Source organism: Ceratotherium simum, chromosome 4 (assembly GCF_057802395.1).
Source record: "Ceratotherium simum simum isolate JZ-2026a chromosome 4, ASM5780239v1, whole genome shotgun sequence".
Lineage (NCBI taxonomy): Eukaryota > Metazoa > Chordata > Mammalia > Perissodactyla > Rhinocerotidae > Ceratotherium > Ceratotherium simum.
The window spans coordinates 69,067,537-69,095,460 of NC_141903.1; the positions used below are offsets into that span (position 1 = coordinate 69,067,537).

Here is a 27,924-nt window from a genome sequence, read left to right on the forward strand (position 1 = left end):
TGTCTGGAAAGGACCAGTCTGTCCTTGGCGCAATGGAACACATAACTAAACATTTTCCCTAGACAGGCGGGAACCTCAGTAATCTCCCAATGGATATATGTTTCCATTATTTTATAATGGCTACTCTATTCACCAACTTGAATTTTGTTTATGTACTATATTATTTTAGCTCATTCTCTTTCTCGAAAAAGCAAATATTTGAATTTTGGCACTTATTTATGTCTGCTCATGAACAAGCTACTGATTTTTATATTTTGCTGTGTTAAAGAGTAATAAGAATTCATAGTAAAATTGATGAATTTTGGGTAAGAAAACTACCAACAGAAGTGCTAAATGCTAGTGGGCAATACTGTGGAAGCATAAATGGTGAGTGTATTTAAGGAGCAATTAAGCCCCATCTGTAGTTAAGAGGCCTACTAGTGATAGAGAAGGCTGGCTGAGATAATATGCCTTAATGCTTCTCCCCAAAAGTCACAGATGCCATTTGTATGAATCAAGTCACCATTTCCCTTTTATTAACACAAGCTCAGAAGAAAAACCTAAGAAATAGACTCTTGTTTAAAAATGGCAAATGACCAGAAGGCCAAACTCAGTCATGCACACACATAAGTGTGCAAAATACATAACACAAAGATAAGCAATAATGTATTTATTTATTGAATATCTACTGAGTGTCAAATACCGTAGGTACAAAAATGAAGAAGAGCTGATCACTGCTTTAAAGGAATGTATAGGCTTTATGGTGGAAACAGAGGCATGTACAAGTAGCCAGGGCGTAAACAAATGATAAGGGGGTGTATTGTCAGGAGTGTAGAGTCTGTCCCTAAGGTTAGCAAAGAAGTCTTAAAAGTCTAACATTTTAACTAGACTTTAAAAACAAAGTAGCGACTGCCAGAAAAAAAAAAAAAAAGAAAGCTAGAGAGAGAGAAAGAGAGAAAGACAGAGACAGGAAGAAAGAGAGAGAGGAAAAAAACCAAACAGAAGGAAATGTAATTGCATCATGAGAGCCAACAAAGGCAAAGAAATAATTAAGTACATGGTAAACTTGTAGAATCATGGTGTCCATTGAGTAGTATTGGAATAAAAGTTGGAAAAGTCACTTGTGATGTGGTTGGGATGAGAATCAATTTTATCCTGTATGAAGCACAGTTAGATGTGTGAATTTAGGAGAGTAAAGCTTGTACCTGCAGACGCTGCTTTGGCAAGGAGAGGTTAGAGGTATGAAAACCGATTAGGCTTTTTGATTAACTTACTCATAAGATGATAAAGATGTAGGACAGAATCAGTGGTCATGGAAAGGACGGACAGTTCAGGGGATCAATAAAATAGAATGGTTCAAAGGCCTAAAAGAAAAAGGTTTGCAAACCCAGAATTAAAAATAGTTTGCTTCCTATACTGTAATTGGGACTGGGCTAAAGTGTTTTCATTTTGTTTTGTTGTTGAGATACTTCCCTTCAAGGATTTACCGTTTCCTTGTTTAAGCCTGGAGACAGTTTCTTGGATTGTGTTATTTGGCACACAATTAAATTGCATTCTTATAATTAGGTCATGGTTATTCAACATTCATTCCCTTGATGTTTGACATGAAGTTTCAACAAAGTAAGATAAAATAAGTGCATTTGGAGGATAAGTAATTTTTTTTGTTACAAAGATTCCTGATAATTAAGTTTGACTCTGAAAAAAAAGCGATGAGTTCTTAACAAAAACAAAACGTGATGCGTTCTTAACAAAAACTGTATGCTAAGAACACATCTTATTTTTTGATTTGTCAATGTTGAATATCATTTGATTCAGAGAGACACTTAGAGATATCACTCTGTCCTATCTTACACATGCACACACTCTGACACTCACCCATATATGCACACACTCAAGTGATAGCTTATTAAGATTCAAAACAAATATTTTGAAGCAAGTACTCTGACTATAGGAAACTAAGAAGGAAATTTAAGATTATTTTGAATTAGTACTTTTTTTAATAGATTATTTTTAGAGTAGTGTTAGATTCACAGCAAAAAGGAGAGGAAGGTCCAGAGATTTCTCATATACTCCCTGCCCCCAAGCTTGTACAGCCTCTCCCATTATCAACATCTTGCACAGAGTCATACATTTGTTACAGTTGATGAACCTGCACTGACACATCATTATCCCCCAAAGTCCATAGTTTACACTATGGTTCACACTTAGTTTGTACATTCTATGGGTTTCACCGGTGTATAATGACATATATCCACCATTTATAGAGTACCATAAAGAGAAGTTTTACTGCCCCAAAAATTCTCTGTGCTCAGCCTATTCATCCCTCCCTCCCCACTAACCCATAGCAAACACTGATCTTTTTACTGTCTCCATAGTTTTGCCTTTTCCTGAATGTCATATAGTTGGAATTATACAGTATGTGGCCTTTTCACATAGGCTTCTTTCATTTAGTAATATGCAATGAAGTTTCCTCAATGTTTTTTCATGGCTTGATAGCTCATTTATTTTTTGGTGATGTTAGTAACGTAGAGTCTAGTCTGACTGCTAGTGCCCTTGAGTACAGCAGAGCAGAACTCTGCCCAGTCTTTTTGGGCCATCCTCTTGCCTCCTGGTGCTGTATCAGACAATGCTTCACTGCTATTTATAGGATTTTCATGGCCAATTTTTTCAGCAGTGGGTGGCCAGGTCCTTCTTCCTAGTCTGTCTTAGTCTGGAAGCTCCGCTGAAACCTGTCCACCATGGGTGACCCTGCTGGTGTTTGAAATACTGGTTGCATAGCTTTCAATTTCACAGCAACATGCAGCCACCACAGTATGATAACCAACAGATGGGTGATGTGGTTCCCTGACCGGGAAATGAACCTAGGCTGCAGCAGTGAGAGTGCCAAATCTTAACCACTAGACCACTGGGGCTGGCTCCTTTCTTTTTGGTGCTGAATAATATTCCATTGGCTGGATGTACCAGTTTATTTATTCATTCACCTATTGCATCCAAGTTTTGGCAATTATGAATAAAGGTGCTATAAACATCTGTGTGCAGGTTTTTGGGTGGATGTAGTTTTCAACTAATTTGGGTAAATACCAAGGAATATGATTGCTGGATCGTTCTTTTTTTCTCCCCAAAGCCTCAGTACATAGTTGTATATCCTAATTGTAGGTCCTTCTAGTTCTTCTATGTGGGACACCACCTCAGCATGGATTAGTGAGCGGTGAGTAGGTCCATGCCCAGGATCCAAACTGGTGAACCCCAGGCTGCCCAAGTGGAACATGCGAACTTAACTGCTACTCCACTGGGCCAGCCCCTGATTGCTGGATCTTGTGAAAAGAATATGTTTAGTTTTATAAGAAATTGCCAAACTGTCTTCCAAAGTGGCTGCACCGTTGTACATTCCCACCAGTAATGACTGAGAGTTCCTGTTGCTCCACATCCTCACCAGTATTTGGTGTTTTCAGTGTTCTCGATTTTGACCATTCTAATACGTATGTAGTGATATCTCATTGTTGTTTTAAGTTGCATTTCTCTGATGACAAATAATGTAGAGCATCTTTTAATACGCTTATTTGCCATCTATATCTCTTCTTCAGTGAGATGTCTGTTGAGGTCTTTGGCCATTTTTTAGTCAGCTTGTTGGTTTTCTTATTGTTGAGTTTTAAGAGTGTTTGTATATTTTGGATAATTGTCCTTTATCAGATATCTCTTTTAGAAATATTTTCTTCCAGTCTGTGGCTTGTCTTCTCATTCTCTTAACATTGTCTTTTGCAGAGCATGAGTTTTTATTTTTAATGAAGTCTAGCTTATCAATTATTTCTTTCATGGATCATGCCTTTGGTGTAATATCTAAAAAGTTACCACCAAAACCAAAGTAATCTAGATTTTCTTCTACATTATCTTCTAAGAGTTTTATAGTTTTGCATTTTACATTTACATCTGTGATCCATTTTGAGTTAATTTTTGTGAAGGGTGTGAGATATGTGTCTAGATTCATTTTTTTATATGTGGATGTGTGATAGTTCCAGTACCATTTGTTGAAAAGACTATCTTTGCTCCACTTTATTACTTTGCTTCTTTCTCAGATATTTGTTGACTATGTTTATGTGGGTCTATTTCTGGGCTCTTTATCTGTTCCATTGCTCTATTTGTCTATTCCTCACCAACACCACACTGTCTTGGTTACTGTAGCTTTATGGTAAGTCTTGAAGTGGGCTGATGTTAGTCCTCTGACTTTGTTCCTCTCCATCAATATGGAGTATTCTGAGTCTTTTGTCTCTCCACATAAATGTTAGAATTAGTACTTTTGTTCTGAGAGTCTGGTTTATATTTCTCCATTCACTACCATTAGCAAAATGCAAAACAAGAGGCATGGTTGAAATAGAGCATATTCAGTAAATTAGAATCCAGTTAGAATTATATATGATTAACAATTGAGAATTCATATAGGCTTTTACAGATATTTTCAACATAGAAAGTACAGAGCCTTTTAATAATTAATTCATCAATATTCTCCTTTTATGTTTTGTCTTATCCATTTTTCCTCCATAACCATTGTAAATATAAACTGCTTTACTAATTCCTAAGCTTTTTTTTGCAAAGAGCAACAAGGCCTAACTTCTGACCACTGGTGAAGGTAATGGTATGCTTCTTTTGATTACTTTGCTTTAGGTGACAAGACTTACCTTGAAATCTCCAGAAAGATATTATCTTGCTACTTTCCTGCTCATACATCTACATAGTCCCTCCTAAGTGTCAGGTGACTGAGTTCTAAACTGTGGCCCAGTGTATAAAAAGTACTTCTAGAGTTCCCTGTCACCTTTCAAATACATTGGAAATTTGTACACATGGTGTATGTGAAAGGTAATTTCATTTATGGGATTAATGAAATTAGTACATTAATGCATGCAATGTAGCATTGTATCATAATGTTTGTACTCTACAAACCTACTAAAGCTCTGAAAGAAAATAAGGAAGTGTGAACACTGATGAACCGAAGAAGATTCACGTGGTATGAAAGCCAGAGCAAAGTTCCCAAAGATCTGCTCTTTAAGTATGTGTTTTACATTTCTGAAATCCTGTGGTAAACACAGTACAGGGAAATAGTCTAGAGAGTTTCATATCCTCTGTTGATTACTGGAGTTTGTTGTCTCTCATGAAAGGTTTAGAACACGCAATACGTGCATTTTAGGGTACACATAATCACGGTGTTCAAATGTGAAGGCCCTTCCAAGTACTGCAATTACAAGTAGCAAGTTTAAGTGATCTGGAAAGCAAAAGATTCTTGAACACAATGAGAATCATTTAGGTACTTTTCATGTCGTCAATCTTCATTATTTAAACTTTTTCCTCTCTAAAAATTATAATAGCTTACTAACTTTAAGTATCATTTAATTATAGTTTTTTTTTAAAGCTCTAAAAATATAACCATCAATCACAAAACTCAAAGAGATTCGTAGATTATGTTTTAATGTATGATCATTCTTCCCAAGCCACGGTAAGTGAAACAGGAAGGAAAAAATATAGCTAGATGCTAATTTTAGAATAATCTTGCAAAATAATGAAAGAGTAATCTCATGGAGACAAATAAAAGATATAATTATAAATTTAAGAGAATACATGAATGTATTAAACAGGTTTGGAATTGCAAGCTTTTCATTGGTATTTCTTCAGAAGCCCCGCGTGTCTACGTATATTTATTATTATTTTGTAATTTTCCTTGTGAAGAATGGAAGAATTTTCACAAGACTTTAAGAATGAAGAGGGGATTTTGAAATTTTGAAACGACCTGTTGAAACTTTAAAAATGATTGTCTACAAGATAAAAAAGTCAACATTAGTTCTTCATCCATTTATAATAAAATTATCAATGTACAACCTAAAATCTCCTGGAAAAAAACATTTAACCCAACGACATAATTTAATATACAATTTTAAATTATTATATGACATATCAAAATGTATTTTTATAAAATATTAGTGTTAGGTAAAAAAATCCTATTTTTATAATTACTATAATTTGATTCATAATAGCCAAGTACTTTTTCAGGAGGTGGGATTTTTATACTTTATTTTCTTATTTTTTAACATTATAAATATAAACTACTTTACTAATTCCTAAGCTTTTTATTGCAAAGAGCAACAAGGCCAAACTTCTGACTACTGAAGAAAAAATGAAACAGTGCAAAAAGTAGATCCTCAGTTCCACTACCAACTACCATAGATAAGAATTCTTAAGAATTCTCCCAAGAAATAGATAGATAGATAAATAAGCATATTTTAAAATTATATTTTATATGCATAAACATATTACATATAAATTGTTAGCTCTAGGTTAGAATCATATGTGCTCTTCTGCAATTTTTTGTGTGTGTGTGTGAGGAAGACCAGCCCTGAGCTAACATCCGATGCCAATCCTCCTCTTTTTGCCAAGGAAGATCGGCCCTGGGCTAACATCCATGCACGTCTTCCTCCACTTTATATGGGACGCCACCACAGCATGGCTTGACAAGCGGTGCGTCGGTGCGTGCCGGGGATCCGAACCCTTGAACCCTGGGCCACCATAGCAGAGCGCATGCACTTAACCTCTGCGCCACAGGGCTGGCCCCTGCATTTTTTTTTTTTTTTTTGAAGTTTGCACTTTAGGGAGTTTGCTCTTATAGTTCTCTATTCTTTTATCCCTTATCATAACGCTCTTATCTCTATTCAGATATTTATGTTTAAGAGCTTAATTGATTTAAACTTTAAATTTGTTTATAATCAGTGCTGGAAATAATATTTAACCATTTATACTTGAATCCTTTGCCCCCTGGCAATTATCATGACCTATTATTAAAATATTTAAACCAAAAGTAAAATATTTGTCTTAGTTATTTTATAAATTTATATGATCCATTAGTTTTATTATTTTAATTCTACTATAACAAAAATAATGTCTTTAACCTGTTTTGTCACTACATTCTAATTATTAATTTGTTTTAATGTCAATATTCTTATAATAGGAACTATACTCTCATTAAATTGATAAGTTTGTATTAATCAAGATTAACACTTAGATTGAAGATTCACTGGTGATTGTTGAGATAGATAAAAGTACATAATGTTCTGTGATGTCACCCTCATAGTTAATAATTCTAAAGTTATCCAACAATTTTGAAAACACACATCCCCCCCAAAATGATTTTTAAGGGATAAATAAATTCAGTTCATGTAGATTTTTAGAGTTTTTATACAAGTTCTACTTGTCACTTTTGTTCTTTATCTTTTGGTGGAGAATACATATGCCACCCTTATATTTGACAAGTCTTGCAAATGTTTTTTATTTGAAGAATAATTTAACAACTTCCAAAAAAAATGTGCAAATGTGAGGTAAATTGACTACATGAGTGCTTTAAATCTGCTTGAAATTAGGAATTTTCATTTGAAATCCTTGGTATACCCCTCATGACCTACAGTAGTGTTTCTCAAATTAGAATTCATAGATGTATTTTGTAGGTTCTGAGAAGATGTTCTTATTCTCTTTAAAATGTTACATTAATCCAAACTGAGAACACTGGCTTAGAGAATTTTCAAGGATTGTTTAGGAGTTTGATTTCCAAGGAAGGTCAAAACAAACCTATCCTATTCTGACCACGGACAAGACTATTTATATTCTTGAGTCTCAGATTTGTATCCTTTAAAATGTGGGTGTTGATATAGTAATCTTTTAGATTCCTTTGGGCTCTGAGTTTCACTGGTTCTGGACTTTAATTGTTCTTACTCAAGTGAATATTCAAACCACCACAATAAACATTTGTACTTAATTTTCATAAACATCCTCAGGAAAGTCTTCTCTAAATCCTAAAAAAGGTTCATTTAACTTTTTGATCATCACAATAAGTGAGGTAGCTTTCTAAAATATTCCTGCTTTAAAATCATTTCTCTTGAAATTTAAATATTCTTTATATTCTTCAATACCATAATTAAGCTAACCCACCCTCCTCTAAATGTTTCCTGTTGATAGTAAAAGATACACACACACATGCAAACATACATGTATACACACATAAATATGTATATGTACATATATATGTAGATATGTCGATATGGAAGATATTGTATAAATGTTTGTTATCAGGTCATTTAATCTGTTGAATTTATTCTTTCTTTGGATTTCTATAATTCTTAAACTTTTAAGAAAGCATACTCTTTCTATAACACAAATCATGGAAAATTATTTCTGGAGTAGTGTTTCTATGTTGCATATATAAAAAATAATATATAATATCTACTTTAAAAAAAATAAAAGTTATTTTACCAGCAAGTGGGTTTATTTGGGAATGGCAGAGGAACTGCAATTCAGGATATGCAAGCTATGGTGAAACATGGGCAAGTCCGAAGAGACAAAGGGAAGGTCAGATCTTATTAGGTTTTATCAGGAGGAAATTGGGGAGAGTTGTTATGAACAGAAGTTCATTGGAGAAGAACAGGAGTTTGAGGCTGTGTGGTTTCTCACTGGCTACAAGCAGTGGTTAGTGCGTTGTCTGGGGCAGGGAAGGATCTTCTTTCCTTTTCTTAAAAGCAGGAGGTGAAATTCCGATGTGATTAATGTCTTCCCTTGTCAAAATAATTTTTATCTTCCTTTTTCTTGCTGGTTATTCAGGCTGCAACAAGTGGTATGTGTGTGCGAGTTCTCCTTCAGGGCTTCCAGATTCCTTTTAAGTGAGGTTTCCTTTATTTATTTTTACAACATTTATGCTATATATATACACACACAGCATATAATAATATTTAATATGCTATTAATATTTTATATACACTTAAAATATATAATATAGAATACAATACACTGTTATACATATATACTCTATAATATAGTATATGTATGAACCCATTCCATGCACTTTGCTTTGCTAGACCTTTTGCATGTCAAACACAGTACCAATAATACATAGACTTTCCTTATAATGATTATACATTGTTGATTCATATTCAACTTGTCATCACTTGGGATTTTCAAAAATTGGTTTTACCATGCTTAATATATAGTAAAAGTCTCCCGCTTTATATTTATGTTGTTGTTATTTGCTGTGCTGTCTTGAATTTATTCCTAGTAATTTCATTTTGTATTGGGAGGATAAGTATTCTTGTACACTATTACTGTAGGTGACTAAGTAACTTTTGAATTATTTCCTCTTATTCAGAATATAAGATAATATTCTAAAAATCTCCATATTTCAGGAGGAATACACTTATTTCTTCATTTTTGTCATTAAATAAAGTTATGTTGAACAATAGGATATCACTTAATATACCATCCTAAGTTTCCCACAGTTTTGCTGGATCGTTGACCAGGGTTTTCTTTTGGCAGGCAGCCCATAAACTAGCTGAGTACTTAATTCACAATGTAATGATTAGGTCATAATTCCAAGCTTGTGGATTTAAATGTAGGAAGGAATAACAAGCCTTGCAGAAATCAAATCAAGTGACATCTCTAGCTCATCTCTTATCTGTGTAGCTGTCATTCTGCTGTCAAATATTTTATTCATCAAATATATCTTTCTATTAAAAGAAAAAAAGCCCACATTAGTTGCTGTGTTACAATGTATGATTTTTTTATGTGATTCCTAACAAATAAACAGATTGTATTGTCACACATCTTCCAGCATCAACTTTTTTTCCAGTTTTAGACTGACACAAAAATACCATTTCTCAGAATTCAGTTACTACACTCATCTTTCAGATGTGAAAATCTGTCAGTTTTAAACAAGTGTAAAGATAAAAGGCTATATAAAATTAGGATGATCCTCTGCAGGCTAAATTCATGTGAATGGTGTGTGCTTGCAGAAAAATTTGAATCAGACCAGGTTCCCAATAAAGTCCCCAGTAAAAGTATAGGCTGAAATAGATCATTAGTAGACTTCAGAAAATTAGAGTTCATCACTGTTAATCAAATGGATTGTTTTGGGGTATTGAATCAACTCAAAGTCACATAAGGAAAAGCAATTTTAAAAAACAACTTTGAAAATGGAGACATTCACTACAAATGCTTTCTGAAAATGGCTTACTTATTTTAAATTTAGTCTTATGCCAAAAACACTTCCATATGGTTTCTATTTTGACCAATGAGCAACACAGATGTAATACTTCTTTATAAAACATGTGTCCTTCTTTATGTTTTTGAGTAGCTAGACACTGCATAATTTATTTTAAACCTCATGATGTTTCCATGATGGAATATTTCCTCACTTGCTGGGGGCTCTGATATCCACCTTTCTGGCATTGCAATGTTCTTGATGTCTTAATCCGGTTACCCTTCAGTCACAATATTATTTCTTAGCGGCTCCCATCATTCATATTTCACTGCGGAATAGGAAAATATAAATGGCTTATATTTGAGAAGTCATTCACAGGTGTATGGCTCAGACAGGAACCTGTGGGAAGCAGAGCTGCCAGGCTGTCCTTGGCCAACATGCTTTCCAGTTCTTGATTGTGTCTCATAGAGACTAAGAGGCTCTGCAACGTATCCAGAATGTCTTTAGAGGAGTGGGGAAGCCTCTCTGGTACCCAGTGACATTGACATATCTTGGTTTTTCTCCTTGGTATGCATTTTTATCGCTTCTCCACCTGGATCATTTCCACTCCTTCATGTCTCAGTTTAAAGGTAAGTTCCAATTGGTCACAATTCCTCGCTCTTGTCCCTTTCTCTGAGACTCATCTGGGCATCTTTTCTCCGTATTCTCTTCAGAAGGGGGTGTATGTCTCTAATAGAACAGTCATTAGAATGTGTGGTTATTGTTCATTTTGTTCTCTGTCTGCTTATATCATAAATTTCTTGAGAGAAAAGATTGATTTATTCATCTCTTTATATATCCAAGAAGAAGCATTAAAGCCCTGTATTCATTACGGTGGAGGTTGGGGCATAGGTGCAAAGGGGTGAAGAATGGAGTCATGAAAAAGAGCAAAGTTGTACTGAAGAAAAACTTTGAAGTTTGGTTCAGAGTTAGTTCTTCAGAGCAATCGAAGAAGCAGGGAAGCAAGCAGAATGGAGGAAAGGATTTTTTTTTTTTATCGATCTGGGTACCACTGGAAATCATATTCACCATTCGGCTTACGTTGGAATAGAGGGGAACCTGGCCAATAAGGAAGGCTGGAATCTCAAATAATGAGGATAGAACCTGGACAGCTTGTCTTCCCAGCAATTTACTAAGTAACCAACCGGTATATATCAAGAACCAGCTTGTGCCCAGTATACACAGAATCCTGAGCCCAAGGCTTACTAAATTTTACCTGCCTATGATGTTTTTAGAATGTACTAAGTTCTGATTAAAAAGTAAGTGGATCATAATAATGAAGGGTGAGACTTGGGATTATCCAGATTGAACATGTACAAATTCATCCTGGTCACCTTAGTTCCATAATTTAGTAACTTAGTGTTATCTCTTGATTTTTGTCTTCAAAATCTTGAGAGAGAGAGAAAGAAAGAGATAAATCTATTAATTTAAAAAATAATATCAATCTATTATGGTGCTTTCTAGAAGAAAAATGGTTATTTTAAACACTTTGGCCAGGGAAAGAAATTGATTTTCATCATTTTTTAATTGCTAGACTGAAATTTAGTATTCAGAGCAAAGGTTTATACTGCTGTATTTAAGAGCTACAGGAAAAATTCATGAATTCATTTCATAGGTTGTATTCGTTACATGCTTTTGGTTGTTTTATTGCCTTTCTACTTTCAAGACCCAGTCTTGTATTGAATAGTAGAAAGTACATAAGTGACCTTAGAAATTCCCTTGTTTCTCTGACCTTTCTGGAAAAAAGAGGAACACTGATCAATATGCAAAATACATATTGAATTAATCTGCATAAAGCTATTCTAATTTAAGTCTAGGTGACTAGGCTATTACTACATTCAGAGATTTCTTATATACATTAAAATAATTAGTTATGAATTTAAAATAAAAAGCAAATATATAATAATGAATTTTTAGACAGTGAGCGTGACTAGATACTGTCTGAGTTTGCTGAGGAAAGTTACTGAATCAAGTATCCCTTAAATCTTTAAAAATGTACAGTTTCTTATCTCCCTAGAATAATTTAGGTGTGGTTTAGCTTGAAGGCGATAGTTGAGATTAGGTGTTTCCCTGTGATTGATCATAGTTCAGTTAGCTAACTCTAGTTCCTAATACGGTTGATAAGATGGTCACAGCCTCAGGCTACAACTTCCTGATTCTGGCTAGAGGTATTTGAAATACCAACTCAGGATACTAGTAATATATGAAAAGAGAATAAAGCAAAAGACTTGGGGCTTGATCACTTGAATTTTCATGTGGTAAACAAGTTATTAATAGAGTCTGTTGCATATGTCAAAGACCTGTGTGCCAGCACACCATGATTCCTATTGGCAAGAGATCAAGGAAAGAGCCATCTCTCCTCTTTTTCTCTCTTCTTGACAGCCTTGCCCCCAAATCATTTAAAAATCTGGGTGAGTAACTAAGCATATTGTACCAGAATAAGGACTTTGACTGTGAAACATTTTTAAAGTCCCTTTAACAATTTCTTTTAGTACTGTGTTTATATAAAAACCAATAATTGAAAAGCACATTGGCCAGAGGCAGGCTGGAAGTTCTGTTTCCTACAGGTTCCAGTTGGAGCCATATACCTTGGATTGACTTTTCAGAAATAAGACGTTTACATTTGCACGTCCCATGGATGAAATAAGTCAAGAAGACTATTCAGAGAGACAAGAGAAGAATTAAATTATAGAGCCCTAGTAAAAACCAATATTCAGTGGTAAGAAGGGAAACCACATTGCAGTGGTCTGAGTCTGATACCTCTACCAGCTTGTTCTCATCAATGCACATCCGAAACAGCCAGGGCTCTTCTCTGTTCCCCACTAATAGGCTGAATGACACTCTCTTTTATGTATTAATAAGTGAATGTGCTCTCCCTTCAAGATAGGGCATTTGTGGTTCAGTATGGTTTCCTGAAGACTATATTTAAACACAATATATGTTTGTCGATATATGTGGGAAATATCGTTCAATAGTTTATTTGAAAACCAATCAAATCACATTAAATACACTTAACACCTTGTTTTCAGATCAGTGTTCATTGTCACAATCATTTCCTCCAAATGGTATTATGGTGGAGCTGTCGCTGCAGGACCCTAAGGGAAAGTAAAATCCTAAAGTATTTTCTCAGTTCTTAAGAAAGGATAGTTTCTATCATATTGTAAGAATTTTAGCCTTCCAATACAATGTTGTTACTACTTGTCGATAAATTAGGGTTCCGCTTATATGGTAGAATTTTTGTATGTGCCATGAAGGATACCTCATCCCTCAGAAGACCTTACTCCTATATGATTTGAACAGATTTTAGTCTCAGTGAGAAATAACCACCTAAACTTCAAATATTCAGAAATAATAAAATGACTTAGATAAATAGTAAGGTATACATTACTGATAGCTAATGGCAAATAAATTGTTGGGAAACAATTACTTGGGAAAGTAATCCTAAAGGACTGATGAGTAGACTTTGGGGCTTTGGAAAGTAAGAAGTGGAAAAGATGGGGGAGCAGCAGTGCTGCTGATTTCTGTGCTCATGCTGCTCCTCCCCTGTGCATCTTTATCCAGCTGGATCATGAAGTTAGGCGTCACAGTTAAGTTCAGTACCGAAAAATTGTAGGTGACTAGCTAATGCTCTTTATTGGGTAAATGCCTGCTGCGTTCTTGTTTTCACATGAGTTTTCAACACAAGACCTCATTATCTCAGCAACGCTATTATTTAGCTGTATTTCCTGATTAAATTTTCATGGAGAGAATATCAGTCAAATGCTAGCATATTAAGAACTCAGTTACAATCACTTAATTCTACCCTGCTTCCACTTTTATCCCCCAAACCATCATCCAGTGACCGTATTGGTGGTCAAATGGAATGTATTGCAGAGAGAGATTGCGCTAGCAGTTGCTATCTTATCATTAATTTCTTACCAAGAATAAATTAGTTTTGTTTCAGACAGTAGAGATGTTCATTATCACACCAAATTGTTTTCATAATGAAAGCATGGTTCCTATCGCTTGTCCCATTCTGTAATTACTCATGTAAAGCACACTCTTGAAGAAAATATTGCCCTTTGATGTCACTCCAGAGATAGTAAAATCAGTGGAAGATTCCATTTCTCTTTCTGTAAAAAAATAAATAAAGTAGCAAAGCAATAGTGTAATAAAATAATTAGCGATTCTTAGGTACTTAGCTTGTATACATTCCATTGAATGAGTTATATGGACTGAGTTTCCTTGGTCTTCATAACAATGTCAGAGAAATTTGCCAAAATTAATTAAGCTGTAGCACCAAGCAGCTGAGTTCAGATTTAGAGCTTCCTTGTTTCAGATATCCAATGATATATGTGCCAGTTACAAGCTGGGATGAAATTAAATAGCTAAAACAATCATGTGACATCTGGATATTCTTTATATAATCTAAAACACAAGGGATTCTATATTATGCTATTAATATATATCTATACATTTTTTGGTGAGGAAGATCAGCCCTGAGTTAACATCTGTGCCCATCTTGCTCTATTTTGTATATAGGATGCTGCCACAGCATGGCTCGATGAGTGGTGCCCAGGTCCATGCCCAGGATCTGAACCTGTGGACACTGGACCGCAGAAGCAGAGTGTGCCAACTTAACCACTACACCACTGGGTCAGCCCCTAATATTTTTCGTAATTTAGTCTAGTAGGAACTTCTTTTGTTTTCTCCCTTTGCTCCAATGGATCTTACTTAAAGGAAAATTATTACTTGCAGCTAAACTTATGATTTTTGCATTTTATCCCGTTGATGATCTTACTCCTCTCAATAGAATTCTATGAACTTTCTGCAGAAATTTTTTTTAATTTATGGGTTTTTTTGTGAGGAAGATTAGCTTTGAACTAACATCTATTGCCAATCCTCCTCTTTGCCTGGAGGAACGTTGGCCCTGAGCTAACATCCGTGCCCATCTTCCTCTACTTTATATGTGAGATGCCTGCTGCAGCATGGCTTGATAAGTGGTGCTTAGGTCTACACCTGGGATCTGAACCCGCAAACCCCAGGCTGCTGAAGCGGAACACGCAAACTTAACCACTACGCCACTGGGCTGCCCCCGGAAATTATTTTATAGCCACATATAAAATTTTTACAATATGACAAGCTGATCTTATATTAAAATATCTGTTTCTCAGTAGTCCTTGAGAAAATTGTATAGTCATTATAAATGTTTGACGGTACCCATTTTAAAATAATAAAAATTAAAGAAACAGAGTTGGGGTGGGATGTGGGCACTTTCCCAAAACTCTTGTCTTTGTTTTTGCTTCTTGGTAGTCATGTTAACAAAAGAAAAAAAGAACTTGATACCTTGTAGAATCCATATGTGTGGTAGTCAAATAATCTATCAGCGGGTCTCCATTAATAAAAGTCACTACTAGGAAGAATCAGTGCTGCTAAGCACTTTTTGTAGTTTATTCAGCTGGGAAATATTTTCTCTTTTTCTTTTTTTCCTAGAACAGATGCCTACATCAGAATCGCTGTCAGTGTCAAAATAAGTAAGCTGATTATTTTATGAGAAATAATTAACACAGAATATGTTTCATACAAATATTTTAGTAATACACAAAGCATGACATTGCTATCAGATTGGATAAAAAATGAAACACAGAATTTTTCATTAAAAAGTTTATACTGGAGCAGCAAAATATTTTAAATCACATAATTCCACGTTTGGAAAATATAAATAGATGTGTTTCTGCACATTCACTCCTTCAACAACATTTATAGAGTGCATCCTCTTCCAGGAGCTGGGCTAGGTCTGAAACTGCAAAGAACATAACAAAAGCATGTGCTTCCTCGAGTGAAGAATCGCCACCTTCGTAGTCCAGAGGTTTATGTAAGGAAGTGACAAGTAATTTGGGAATGCTAGCCCAAGGGATTTGGCAAATGCTTGAAATACCACCAGTGGGATATGTGAGCAGGGTATGCCCAGAAGAATTTCCAAGCCGGATTAAAGGTCAGCTAAGACTATAGACCAAGAATTTACAGTAGTGCCTATTCACAAGTTATATCATAGCTATGTACGGCACAATAGTCCTCTTTTGGAAGAACTAAATATAATGACTTCAATACCTTGTGGCTTGATTAAAAAAAAGAATATTAATCAAAGTACTGATTTACAAAAAGCTTCAGGATCCAAACAATGATTCTACATGCTAAAATTTATTCTAGAAAGAGATGGAAGGTTATAAAAGGAAACAGTTATACTACTGCTGAAATGAGTAACCTGTTTAGAAATAATTCAAGGTGACAGAACAAAATTATTTTCAAATATTGATGAATCTCTCTTCTTTCTCCACCAGGATATATGGTGGGTTTGACATTTCCCTTATTCTGGTTTTCTTGTTTAACTTGGTGTGCACAGGAACTAAGTCCTTGGCTTTCTCACTGCATGTGAGACACTGAATATGACAATGAGCAGGCATACTGTGACTGCAAATAGATTTGGTGGAGGGCAGGGACTTAGTGGAGAATAGAACAGGAAGAAACAATTGCGAAAGAAAAAAGTGTCACAGTAGACAAACTCTCTTCATTTTGTTTTACTGTTTTGGATCTATGGAATAGGAAAACTTTGGAGATTGCTTTTCTTATATCTTTAAGTAACCTGGGGACAGAAATGTTACAAGAGCAAACAGGCTGACTGGGAAAGAGTCTCAAAGGCAGACAAAACTATTCAAATGTGTTGCTGCCCCAACTGGCCAAGAGATGATGGAGGCCATGTGGTTTCCTCACCAGCAGTTAGCATGTTAGGAAATGACTTTGCGATGCCCAAGCACTGTGACTCACCATGACGTGAACGGCTTGGGGAATTTGACATCCACCCTCAATTTGCTGGATCTTTTAACACTTAGGTTTTATTGGGGACTTTCTAACCAAACTGATGGTTGATGATATTAGGGAACATTTTCACAGCTTGTTCTTTATTCCACTCTAGTAATATATTGAAAAGAAGTTTTGTAGTTCTTTGAAAATCCCCCATCTTTTACCCTAAAAAACCTCTAACATTGCCATGTGTTTATTTATGTTCATCAAGCAACTGTATTCTCTGCTTTGGATTTCGTCAAAAATAGCACAGTAATCCTCCCTAAAATAAGTAGAAAATATTTGAAAATGTTGAAAAAAGTGTGTGGAAATTCATAAAAGCTTAGAAAAATCTAAACAAATTTGACAAGCATTAAAGGTTCTCACATGCACCAGATACTTTTGCTGTGTCTCACTAATAAAACTACATATAACATAACATGAAAGTTCAGGATCAGGAATAGTTAAAAAAAGGTTTTAGGTGTAGTGAAAGTATTAAAATTATATAATTATCATAAAAAATATAAATTATTATGCATAGCTAATTAATCTATATGGAAGAGATTTTAGTGATCCTTTGACATAATCTAGTTACACCCCTCACTGTACAGAGCAGGCTTTTGAGGCCCAGAGTCTCATCTAAGACCAGACACTTGGTTAGTGACGGAGCCAGAATTGCTGATTCCGGGACCAGCTCACTTTCCACCAGCATCTGTATAGAAGAGTGTAGCTTTATTACTATGACAAAATTTGTGCCATTTTATCAATCCTTTTGATGTACAATTTTTCAAAATAATAAAATCTATTAATTTATATAACTTTGTACCCTTTGACAAAATGAGATTCAGAAAGTAAATGCATTCCTATTTATGTAAGTTATCACAAATCTTGAGCTGTTTCTGGCTTGTGTTTCCTGGCCAGAGATAAAAAGAAGATTATTTTTCACAGATAAGAAGAGGAAACAACTAAATAAACCGTCTATCTAGCTAAGGATTTATACCCCAAACTTCAGACACAAGTTTTTAAGTAATTCTAAAATAGAATTCCAATGTTTTTCATTTTTTTCAGAACTCTAAAAGAGATAACACAAATCCTATAGCTGGATTCTGAAGCATTTCATTAAATTCAAGTTCATTTATCCACTCAGGCTTTCAGCTGACATCTGCAGAGCAAAATCAAGATCTCTTCTAGAAAATTGATTGATGATGTGCCATATTATTTGTAAAGCTTAAACCATCTAAATTTGCAATATTTTATTTTAAATGAAATTTGAAACACAATAAGGAACTTTAAAATATGTATTTGGCCAGAGAACAAGTGAAATTTGTATCATAACTAAATAGCAATTCTCACACATTCTAAGTTGGTGAAAGGTTATAAGAATAAAAAATAATCTTCAGTTTTTAGAGCAAGCTTTGTCAGCAGGGTTTGAATAATTTTGCTGGGGAGTTTACTGTGAATGACATAGTGTTGGAAACAGAATGTCACTGTTTCACAATTTGCTGAAATTACCTAATGACAATTTTGTTTTCTATTGTACACATTTATTATTCTATAGAAAGCAAATATTCATGAGGATAGACCTGAAAAAAGTACCAGAAAATATATTCTAAGTAACTACAATGTTGATGACTTATACTTGAGTCTCTAGAATTCCAAAAAGTCTTTATTTTAATTTGGGTTAAACTAATTGCATTCTTATAGATAAATAAGAAAATGACTTGCAGTAGTGTGACTGATTTAATATTGCATTTAGCAGGTTTTTTCTCTAGTGATCCCTGTAGTATTTCAAGCATAATCAGTTACTAATGTTTGGACTGGAATGAGAAGAGTATAGTTTAGATATTATTTCTGGTCAAGACAGATTTTTTAAAATATGTTATTCAGTGTCTATTTGGCACGCACTTATCTGTTTGTTAGCAGTCTAAGTAATATAAGGTTGAATTTCATTAAAATCCCTGATTTCTTTCATTTCTCTTGTAGAAACTGCCATTGCTGTTTCTGTTTCTCTTCATGATTATCGAATAGGGGTAGCAAACTGATGACTAACAATTTGATTCCCATCTCCAGACCTGTTTAACCACACAGATATTTAAAAATGGAGTTTGTTGCCAACACTTAAGTATGAGCTTTAAATTAAAATTTCAATTTTTGTTGATTCTTTAAAAAATCAGAAGATCTGGCAGTACTGGACTTTTATTTGTTCGTGATAACTGTGAGCCAGGGCTGAGTTGTTCTGCCTTCTATGGTCTCAGCATTGTTATCCACTTCTTCACAATCCGCGTACCCCTTTGTCTCTTTCGTCTAACAATCAGCCTGACTCATCGTGGTTTTCTGCTTTATCTAGCTCTTAACCATTAGTTTCACTATTCTGCCTTTTGGGAGGGGAATGAGGTATAGACTTTTATGGTAATTGATTCAGGCAGTCTTAGAACTGCAGAAGACTTTGCATATCGTCTAATCAAAGATTATCATCTAATCTCATTAAAAATAATGACATTAAGGCATATATGGGCAGGTTAAGTGACTTACTAAGACTCTCTATATAGTAGCTTCGTCTGAAACACATATCTTTGACACCAAATGTCATGCTGTTTTCACTAGTTTAAGAAACTGATTGTGAAATAGTTGCAGAAAATTACACAGCATTTCACCAATGGAGGCTCTTTTCAGGCAGTGTATGCTAATAAATGTTTAACAATCAGCTCTCTGGGAAAACAAACAAACTTGAATTACAGCATTTGCCGATTTCTGTAGTGTAAATACTCCCACCATGTCCAATTTCAAGCTACTGATGAGATGTCAGCCAGCTTATAAGATTCAAGAAAATTTAACAATGGCTCTTGTGAATCAATAAGAGACAGAACCAGCCTACCAGAATACATGTGTGAATCAAGGAGATTCTTGTGCATAGTACAAAAAAATTCAAGCTGTTAACATATAGACTTATTAAATGAAATCTTTTCTATCACACTGGCAACTCTATGAGAAATGTCTATCTCATTTACTAGAATATTTTCTTTTTATTCAATCTGTCATCATAGTTTAGATTGGCTAATGCAAATGCACTGACAACAATGATATATACAAAAGCAAAATCAATAACTTTTATGTAATTCTTCTCTTTGGTATATTATACTGATCAAATATAAGCATGCATAATGGATATTTTATTTAATAATCCCTAAAGTGGAGCCTCTGAATGTTATTGACTGAAGAAAAAGTACTCAAATTCTTTACCCTGCTATTGAGTTTGGCCTGGCTAAATGCTTTTGAATGGCATTCAAATTTTATGATGTTTGTCGGAAATGAATATTTATTCTAAACCTATTATTATTTACCTACATATTCATCGTTTTTTCTAAAATGTAAGAACTCCTAATCTTATTAATAACAGTTATAACATGGAAAATTCTTATATTCTAATTTCTCTATTATAAATACTTGAAAACATTGTGACAGGAGTTAAAATTTTCCATTTTATTCTAGAAACTTGGTATTTTTGACATTGATTCTCACAGATAAGAAATATGTTTACTTAAGTAATTGGAAAAATTTGATTTCTTAACTACTTAACCTAAAAACCAACATGATATTAGTAAAAATGATAATAACCTATCTGAGAAAGTAAAATTATATTAGTCATTTCCTTTAGCATAACTAAATTATAGGAAGAAAAAATAATTTTTGGTAAAAGTTTATACAGAAAAAGGAAATAAGCTTTAATGCTGGATAATACATGATTAAAATATTATAACAAATATATATACATGTTTGTATATATGTGCATATGTATGTGTGTATTCCATTTAATGTACATCTAATTCTATATTTAATTCCAGAACTGTAGTGTAGTATCTTATTGAAGTGATTATTAATACAGATTGATTCATTTCTAAATAGAAAAAAAGATATATGTATGCAGAGTAGCAGTTCAGATTTTTAGGAAAAAAATTTCATTTCATCTGTAATGTTTTACTATAACTTTCAGTTATCTATTTCAAAGATGTTTTAGGTTAAGAAACTGAAATACTGTTTCTTCCTCATTCCATAATAAAAATCATCTCATCAGCAAAGAGAATTAGAACCAAATCTTTCAAGACAATACTTGAGATCATACATAGTTCATCATTACTCTATTTTCTAGCAGTTTTAATCTTATAATTGAAAAGAGTGATTTTGTCAAGAAAACTGTGATTTTATAGAGCTGTACTGGCAAAATAAAATATGATTGTTTCATCTAAATCCTCTTAAATTCATTTCTATAGTTGATTCTTATAGTTGAATGTGGTTCCATTGTAACCGCTGCATCTAAAATATTTCACCCCTCTTGCAGGAGGATGACTTGCCCAGTGCCACAAAATTATTGAATGTTACAGATGGCAAATCTGTGCCATTTGTTTCCATTAATTGTCTCACATGGGTGAAAGAAGCAATAGGAAAACAGGTAAATGTAAATTTGATTTAGGAAAAGCAAGGAAAGATAAGATTTGGAGATGCACATTCAAATACTAGCAAAAGGTTGCTGCTACTCAATAAATGGCACTTTATGAACCCCATTTATTTTATTTTGTCTATGAAAAGACTGGTGAAATGGAAGAACGAGTATGCGTGTGTGTGTGTGTGTGTGTGTGTGTGTGTGTTGGCTTGGGAGAATCATAGCGAAAAGGAAATAAACTCTTTTGCTCAATGGTTTGGGGAAAGTTAGGACTTTGAGTTTGGGGTGAGTAGTCTATGAAAGAAAAAAGAACATAAGAAAAAAGTAAAATAACCAATAAAATAGCCTTTGCTCTAGTATTCTAGAATTATCCTTAGAACAGAATTTGGGGATAGAAATGGGTGCATAAGACTAAGATATAAATTGGCTTATTATTTTGTTTTATGTGTTTTCCCCAAATTTAAAGAAAGAGTGTGGTATGGAAAATAAAGCTATAGGAATCTATCTACCTATCGTAGATCTATATTTTTTTCTTTCTTTCTTTGTAAACCAATTCAACACTGACTCCTCAAAGCACCTCTGACACTTATGATGACTCAGATTTTACAAGTGGAAAGTAGAGCTAATAATTAGAATGGTCTCTTATTTTTCTCAGGTATCATGGTGTGTGTGTGTGTGTGTGTGTGTGTGTGTGTGTGTTTTAGCACTAATGAGAAAATTCCCTAGACTTCCTTTAGAGCTCCTATGAGTAAAGTCAATAGTGATAATAACTGGCATGGGAGTATTTTTACCTGGAAATTGGAAATTAAGTCTCCAAAGTATTCCATTTTAATGTCAGCACAGAACAGTAGCAATTTTCTCTGATGGATTTTATTCTTTTCCAAGTATCAGTGTTATTCTTATTCTTCCAAATATAAGTAAAAATAGAATCTGGAGATGATCAAATACTTCTCCAGAAATTTTTTTCTTGTTATGTGTAGTTCAAGTTGATTGTTTAAATTATTTTTTATTGCTAAAAATTATTTGTTTCCCTTCAGATATGGAATGATAGCTTTGATTTGACAAGTTGAAGTCAATATGGGATTTAACATTTGCCTTAGAAAAGTGAAAGTTGTTTAATTCCCGGTTACACTTAGTAAGGAGTACCATATATTTAACTGAGAAAAGCATGTTAACCTTCTTTTCTACATTAGATTTTAGAGGAATTTCTACTTCTCTGTGTTTTTTTTTATTTTTTTTTTTTTTTTTAAATGGAAAAACTGAATTTATTTTCATAATTTGCCCAAAAATATATGTGTTTTTTTTTAATCAGGTAATGCAACACACCTAATGACTAATCTCAAAATAATACCCAAGAAAGCTTAGAAAAAGCAGTATTAGACCCTCAATCACATTTTACTTTTTAGTAGTTTAATTTTTAAATTTGAAATTAATGTAATGCCAACTAAAAATGGCATGGCCAAATTAATAGCATTACTAAGATTCAGCTCAACATAATTTTTAGGGCACAGATTCTGGAAGGAGATTGTCTTTTAATTTCCCAGGTCCACAGCTTACCAACTCTGTGACTTTGGGCCAGTTCTTTATTCTTGTCATGCTGCAGGTTTCTGATCTATAAAATGGAGTTATTAAGAGTACCTACCTCATAGGGTTGCTGAGAGGATCATGGGAGTTGCATGTAAAGCATATAGAACAGTACCTGGCACATTGTAAGCACTAACCAAGGCTTAGCTCTAATTAATGCATCACTAAAAAACAGGTTCAATAAATTACCCTTTGGGTAGTTAAGAAAAGCTCATTTCTCTTTCCAGGTATTCCCCTCTCACCTCCTCCCCCTTTATGCTGGTTTATTTAAATTAATAGCAGTTGCTTCTAATAAAATATGTTAAAATAAATAAAAACTTTGGCTAGAAAAACCAATAGGAGACCCAGCAATTACATCTTTTGCCTTACCCTGATATCAGAAATTCCTCTTCTCCAGATGTCTGAGTTTATCTTCCTCTCTACTTTTGTATCTCTCTCAATTTGGTTTGAAGTCAACTGATGTTTATCTTTCCATTTTGGTGTATATTAAAAATGGAGGAATATGTCTAATGCATCCCCAAAAGGGGAAATACATCCATTCCAAATTTGGCAGACAAAACAGCTCTACATTCTTTGTTGGTAAATCTCTATTGTCTTTTACTATGTTATTTCTGAAATACTAATTGGCAACCACAGCGTCCATAATGACTTTTTCCATTTTAAACTTCATCTTAAACTTTTTACATAAGTGACAAGTACAACTTCTGATGAGAATTTGGTATGAATGAATACAAAACTTATTTCAGCTACCAGTAATATCAATACTGCATGAAGCAAATTGTCCAACGTTTCCCTTCTATAGCACCATAAGTGTTCCAGTTTCAGGTTGCCACATTTATTGTGACTGAAAAAAAAAAAGTATTTAAAAAAAATTAATGCTGGGCCAGCCCGGTGGCATAGCAGTTAAGTTTGCATGCTCTGCTGTGGCAGCCCGGGGTTCACAGGTTCAGATCCCGGGCATGGACCGACGCACTGCTTGTCGAGCCATGCTGTGGCGGCGTCCCATATAAAGTAGAAGATAGGCACGGATGTTAGCCCAGGGCCAATCTTCCTCAGCAAAAAGAGGAGGCTTGGCAACAGATGTTAGCTCAGGGCTAATCTTCCTCACAAAAGAAATAATAATAAATAATAATGCTTTTTCCCATGCATTTTGCTATTCACTTACCCACATAATTTGGTTGTGTGTGAAAAAAAATGGCAACATCTTTCAAAATAAATAGAGAACCATGCTTGGCCGTCAGAATATCTAACATCTCCATGAACAATTGACTAACTCCCAATATGGTAGTCTCTGGAGTGTTTTCTGATACCAACAACCAATTTTCCAATTCTCTGGACACCAACTGGGTGTCTACCAATTTAATTCAATTTTGACACAATCTACCTGGAATTAGCATCAGATCCCACAAGTTAAAGTACACAGTCCCATATGCCTGTCCCCACTTCAGACACCAGTCACAAGTCCCAGGCCACCTGTACTTCTGTATAAATCAAGAGTTCTTACAACCCCTTCTTCAGGTTTGATAATTTGCTAGAACAACTCACATAACTCAGGGAAATGCTATACTTACTATTACTGGTTTATTATAAGGGCTGTAACTCAGGAAATGCCAAATGAAAGAGATACATATGGTGAGGTATGGTGAGGGGGAGTGGGAAAAGGGGGATGACTAGGAGCTTCCAGCACCTTGGTGTGTATACCAACCAGGAATCTCTCTGAATCTTCTTTTTTTGTTGTTGTTGTTGAGGAATATGCACCCTGAGCTAACATCCACTGCCAATCTTCCTCTTTTTTGTACGTAAGCCGCTACCACAGCATGGCCACTGACAGATGAGTAGTATAGGTCTGTGCCTAGGGACTAAACCTGGACCACCAAAGCGGAGTGCACCAAACTTAACCCTAGGCCATTGGCCACCAGGACTGGCCCTTGAATCTCCTTGTTCAAGAGCTTTTATAACCCAATCTCCGTCCCTCTTCCCCTTTCTGGAAGTCAGGAGTGGGGCTGAAAGTTCTCACCTTCTAATCAGTTGGCTTTTCCAATCACCAGCCCCAGTCCTGAGGTGTCTAGGGGCCCCACATTAAGTCACTTCATTAGTATAAACTCAGGTGTAATTGAAAGGGACTCCTTATGAATAACAAAAGACACTCCTACCACTCAGGAAATACCAAGGGTTTTAGGAGCTCTTTGCCAGGAACTGGAGACAAAGACCAAATATATTTCTTATTATACCACATAATCTAAGAAAGAAATGTCACTTTGTATATTTAATGAAATAACCACTTGCTAATAGATCTGAACCTATGGGTCTCTTTAGAATTTGTGATTGAGAACTTTGTGTACAAATTGAAAAGACCAAATTAGTATCATGTCAAGAATGCAAAATTGCTGTAGCTATAAATGTTAAGGATATAAATCGGAAGACTTCTTCCCATTTCTCCCTTGTTTTATGGCTTTGAAAAAAATTAATCCAAGAAGGAAGGGTCAGTTTCATCAAGAGTGACAACTTGAGAATGAGAAAAAAAAAAAAAAATAAGGGCAGAAAATGTATTTTTTAAGCATTTAGAAATTCAAAATCATCAAATTAAAATGTCACAATAATTCCTTCCAGCAACTATGTTTTAATGTCCCCATTAGATACCAAATTACAGGCATTGTCACAAATAAGGACATTTCTTTTTTATGTGAAATAGATAGCCATGAGGTTACTGTATTTAGTACCCGAGTGAAGTTTTGAGAAATGCTAAATCCTAAGCTGCTGTCCTCTCTTCCCATGCCCCACAAACTAACAACTGCTCCTTTTGTCACTATCAGACTTCATGTTTTTTTTCCGTTTATTATTCTTTTATTTTTTGACTTTTCTAATTCTATTAAAAATAGACCTCAATACATTTTATATACATTTTATATATATATATATATTTAGATTGTATTTTATAGTAATCTTCTTTATTATTATATGAGTACTCACTTGAGTAAGTTGATTTCCTAAACTTCAATTTTCTTCAGTTCTTTCATCTATTCATTCAACTTTTATTGAATATGTACCATGTGCTAGGTACTTTGCTAAGTCTGGGGTACAAATTTGGATTAAACAGACACAGTTCTCACCTTCACTTGGATGATTATATCAGTACCAGGACATTTCAGTACAATGTGCTGTGATAGGGGATGGGAAGGTCATTTCTAGAGGAAGTGAGAATAGGGATTGATGAAAAGAAAAAGACCTGCTTCAGAAATTGATGTTTTAGTTAGTGCCAGGAATGGGGAGGAAGTGTTTCAGGCAGAGAAAATGACATGGGTAAAGACAGATGCCTTTTTTGCAGTCATTTCTTTCTGTAGTATTTTTTGTTATTGTTAGTGCCGTCCAGTCAATTCCAACTCCTAGCGACTGTGTGTACAGTAGAGCAGAACACTGCCTGGTCTTCTTATAGGCAATGCTTTGCTGCTCTTTGGAGGGTTTTCAAGGCCAAATTTTTTGGAAGTGGGTGGCCAGGCCCTTCTTCCTAGTTTGTCTAGTCTGGAAACTCTGCTGAAACCTGTCCACTGTGGGGGACCCTGCTGGTATTTGAAATACCTGTGGCATAGCTTTCAGCATCACAGCAACATGTCCTCACGATATGACAACCAGCAGACGGGTGGTGTGGTTCCCTAACCAGGAAACCAACTTGAGCTGCAGCGGTGAGAAAGCAGAATCTTAACCACTCGCACACCAGGGCTAGCCTGTATAGTATTACCTAACACTAATACAACACTCACTATGTGCCAGTCATTATTACAAGTGATTTTCACACTGTGTAAACAACCTGTGAGCTAGTTCTGTTATGACTTTCATTTTCCACACGGGGAAAGTAAGGAAAGAACTAGTCAAGTAGTTTGTCCAAGTTTATACAACCAGTGAAAGGCAAAGCCAGACTCCAAGCCAAGCAGCTTGATTCCATCATCTGTACTCTTCCTGTCAATTCCATACTGCCTTTTACAATGGGTATACATAAAGTAAAAATTTAATTTATTGTACTAGGCAGTCATTTTGGAGTCCAATAAAACCAGTAAATTTATTTTAAAGACCAACTTACAATAGCTGAAACAATATAAATCACCAAAAAGCCTGTGTGTCATTTATCAAGAATCAGAAGTCTACAATAGACTAGGAATTTTCACTTGAACAAAGACTTATTGTCTTCTGCTACACGTGAAGTTCCCTGCTAGGTCCCAGGGATATAAAGATCAATTAATTTAATCTCTGCCCACCAATTCTGGTTCTCAATTTTGCCTTCAAGGTGATGTGCTAACCAATAAGTGTGTATAAAATTCATGACACATACAACGAGACAGATGCCTATGTGATGTGAAAGCAGAGTTTGTCTTATTCACCTTTGAATTCACGGCACAGCGTCTAGCACCTGATTAAATATGGAATGAATGAATGAATACAATAATGTACTATGAAGAGAAGAATCACTTTCATCAGGTTAAATCATGAGTTATTTCATTAAAAGGAGGCATGCTGGGCCCTGAATAGTGGAATGGATTTCCCTCACGGTAGATGGTGGAGTAGCAGGGTAAATGAAACTTGCTTGACACATCGAGGAAAGGATGAACAAAATCATTAGAGCAGAAAAGTAGATACTGAATAAGAACAATGAGAGAATTTACCAAAGAGTTTGACTAGCGTAAGCTTCTAGAGTAAGCCTTGAATGATGTCACGTCGAGCTTTATTTTGAAAGTGGAGAATCGATAGAGGTTTGTGAGCAAGAAGTGACAAGATCAGAGCTGTACTTTCATAAAATTAGTGTTGCTTTGGGTAACTGGAACCTATAGGAATATTTTAGAGTGTAATTTGTTACACTGTGTGCAAATTAATGATGGTGTGAAGCAGACCAATAAAAACAAGAAGAGACTGAAAGAGAAAGACGTGGAAGTTAGCTAAGAGTATATCAAATTATTAGAATGTTATAATACGTTTTAGTGCACTAACCTACATTAACTGAGAGAGGGAGAGTCACACCTTGAAAATAAAAACAATTTCCTTCACTTCATTGATGGAAATAGCAGATCTTTCTTCT

General features: G+C 34.8%; 1 protein-coding gene across 2 annotated transcripts in view; it reads left to right on the forward strand.

The window, feature by feature from the left end:
* The window catches only part of ST8SIA4 (ST8 alpha-N-acetyl-neuraminide alpha-2,8-sialyltransferase 4), a 103,133-nt gene that overhangs the window by 42,159 nt on the left and 33,050 nt on the right, over positions 1-27,924 (forward strand). The gene's annotated exons all lie outside the window — the stretch shown is intronic.